Consider the following 3,894-nt stretch of genomic DNA (forward strand, 5'->3'; position numbering starts at 1 on the left):
GCCAGATATTTCGTTCGTCTTAAAAAAAAAAAAATGTCAGAAAGAGAGGGAAAGAGATAGACGGATAGATAGATAGATAGATAGAGAGAGAGAGAGAAAGAGAGAGAAAGAATTGTGAGTCTGGTAGAGCTACCTAGGTAGGTTCGACCTTCCAAAACCTTTTTGATGCACCACCGACGGACTCTATCTCTCTTTCTCTCTCTCTCTCTCTCTCTCTCTGTCTCTGTCTCTCTCTCTCTCTTTTACTCTCCTGCTTTTTCCCCTCTCTTTCTCTCTCGGCAAACAAATGACGAGCCATAAATACATTAGCACCGAAGGTGTTAGGTGGGTGTGTCCGATATTAATAAGCAGTCATTAAGAGATACTCGCTTGAGGTTATGGACAATAGGCAAGAGCCTGGCTCACGGCAAATCGTCCTCAAAGGGAATCGCCGTCGTAAATCTTATTTCGTTCTTCCCTTATTGTTAGTCAAAAAATCATCTCACTGTACATTAATACATTGATATCTTATAATAATCCTTTTATAAATGTTTTTCTACGAATTGCATTACTTTCGATTTCATTCTTTCGAACGATACGTATTTTTTTTTTTTTTTTTCAAAGAATGGATTTGATTTATATCTATAGAAAAAAAAAAAGAGAAAAAAAAAGAAGAAAAAAACAATGTCTGATATTATTATAATTGATATGAACAATTTGATATACATTGAAAATGAATAAATGTGAATATTTTTAAAATCATTTAATAATATAATGTAATATAATATTGGCATTTTTTTTTTTTTTTTATTGGTTCAATTATTTCGATAGGAAATCAAAGAAGAAGATTCGTTGTTCGTTTTAATTTGATATTCTCTAATCGTCCGTAGTCGTCGTCGTCATTGTCGTCGTCGTCATCGACGTCTAGGTTTGGTCACAAATGCCATACAAAAAAACGAAGGACAAGGAATACGTAGCACGGTTATTACCGATCTAGCGAATCCGTCATTAGGCTAATCGAGGTGTTGACTTGGCCAATGTTACTTCAAGCCCGATAAGCGTCGCTCGTTGAAGAGAAGGAAAAAAAAAAAGAAAAGAAAGAAAAAGAAAAGATAATGACGGTATAATTTGGCAAAGTCTGCTGATAAACACCGGACTGTTGCGTAATTACAGGTGGAAAGTTATTACGTTAGATGGTCATCAAAAAAGACTGAGAGAAAAAGAGAAAAAGAAAGAGAGAAAGAAAGAGAGAAAGAAAGAACGAGAGAGAGAGAGAGAGAGTGGGAGAGGTATCGAAAACGTTGCTAAAAATTTCGATTAAATTTTCTCTCTCTCTCTCTCTCTCTCTCTCTCTTCAAGAAGAAAAAGAAGAAGAAGAAGAAAAAAGAAGAAGAAGAAGAAGAAGAAGATGAAGAAGAAAAAGAAGAGGAAGGTCAAACTGTTTAAGATGGAGCATGTAAATTTAGCTACACGTAAAAAATATTTCATAGGTATCATTTGTTATCGAAAACTCGATTGAATTCCATTCCAATAGAATAGAACAACCATTCTTGGAAATTCAGAGAAGACTAGACGTCTCAGCGAATCCCTAAGTCGATCATTAATTATAGTCGCGATGCGTTATAATTAGGCGAGCTGTAATCAGATTGGCGAGGCAAGAGGATATCCGTCTAGTTACGCCTAACGATCCCCTCGGTGGCAATTCATTAAGGTGCCACAATGCGAGTGCCACGCCCGAGATCCGCTTCCTAAGGCGCGTATAATCGTTCCGTCTTCTAATCGCAAAACTTTAAAGACATTAACATCGTCGGTATCGCTTTCAGATACATTTTCATGTATGTTTATATGTCTTTAGATAAAATCAACATTGTTGATTTATAAATTATTATTATACAATATCATGTAACATATAATAGATCATTTATAGTTAATAATATTTACGTACGAAAGATGGATAAATGATAGATTTAATTTTGTAAAATGTCCACCCTTTTCTATTTTTCTTTCTTTTTATTTTTCTTTTTCCTTTTTTTTTTCTTTTTTTTTTTTTTATTTATAAAAACAAACAAATTATATTATATCATTTCGAATAGGCGATGTAATTTTTTTCTTAAAATAATTTCATTTGTAGATAATATTGAGAAGATAAATTCTAATCTTTATTCTCTCTGTTAATCGAAAGAATAGAGAGATATTTAAGTCGTAATTGTAAGATAAAAAAAAAAAAAAAAAAAGAAAAGGAAAAAGGAAACAAATGGAAAGAGGATAGGAATGAAAATTGTATCAGCAGGCAAGCAATATGAATTTCTAATAGAAGACACAAATACATTCACAAATAGACAGATTTTGTGAGTCGAAGTAACCAAGAGGTTAGGAGTCGTGACTCTCTTCCGCGTGCCAACGTGAATTGGCAATCCTGGAGGCACTTAACGCCCGGGCCAATCCTCGTACTGATTAGTAATATTGTGGCCTGATGAACCGAGGGCCCAAGTTGTCGGGCGAGTAGGAGATGAGTCCGTAACCTCGTTACCGACCCGGGGGCTATACGACTACCACTATGACGACTAGAAACCAACGACAACTAGAGCTGTAGGTCCTTCCTCGTCTAATATAGATAGAAGATAGAAAGCGAATGGATAAATGGACAAAGAGACGAATTGATATAGACGAGAAAGAAACAATGATCGTTAATTCTCTGATTGATCGCGATTAGATCGAAATAAATACATTTGGATATCATTTAATTAATAACGATCATCGATTAGTTCGATCAAAGAAGAAACTTGAATTTTTTTGATGATTTTAAAGAGAGAGAGAGAGAGAGAGAGAGAATAATTATTGAATACAATCATTGATTCATTCCTTTATACAAAATGATTCCACGTGATCTTACAAATATAATAATAATGAACACGATAAAATGAACACCTGAATGTTTTGCATTCAGTTATTTCAGAAATAATGTTCTTTCTAATTCGTAATTGTGAACAACTTTATTACATTGAATTAGTTCGATTCTATATAAAATTATTTACACATAATTTATTACGGAAAATGTTTCATTTTACAAGATACATAATGGCCAATGTATGACATGTCTTTGTAAAAGTTATTTTTATTTTATATCATTTAGTATATTTCAATGGTCAATCTGTATAAAAAAAAAAATAAAGGGTATTTAATTATTAATGAAAATTTAATTTAATTATTTGTGAAAAAATTTAACAAAGAAATAATATTATTTAATGGCAAACGGAAAGGAAATAAATTAAAAGTGAAAAAAGATAAAGACAATAGAAAAGAAAAAAAAAAGTGAAGAGAAAATATAATAATAATAAACGTTTAATCGACATAACAATATTATTTGAAAATTCAATTATTCAGATCGTTTGGAATAATAGCTTACCTGTATGCAGATATAGATTTACGATATTGAATACTTTCCCTTTCTCTACGTACTAACGATTCTTCTCCTTGTTATTTCGAACTTTGACGCGTCAAACTCCGTTGAAAAGAGTCACCCCAAGCTCGCGAGCCTCCTATTAAAGCACCCTTTACTCGCTAATAACGTAACTACGAATCGCGAACACGCATCACAAAAGCCACGAACGACATAGTGCTTGATGTTTCTGTAAGAAGAATCGATCGGTAGAGAATAGATTTAAAAGTAATAATAATAATAATAATAATAATAATAATAATAACCTTCGATGTACTCTTAACGACTAGAAGCGATCGTGCGTAAAGAAAGAAGAGACGTAAAAAAAATCACTAAAAAAGAGAGAGAAAGAGAAAGAGAAGAAGAAACTGTTAACAAGGGTTGCGGGTGGTTGCGATCATTGGCTCGGTTCAAGGGGGTGTGACTTACGGGGTGAGCCGCGACAATGCTCTAATCAAATGTCATGAATCAGCGCC

The sequence above is a fragment of the Vespa crabro genome, chromosome 3, assembly GCF_910589235.1.
Source record: "Vespa crabro chromosome 3, iyVesCrab1.2, whole genome shotgun sequence".
NCBI lineage: Eukaryota > Metazoa > Arthropoda > Insecta > Hymenoptera > Vespidae > Vespa > Vespa crabro.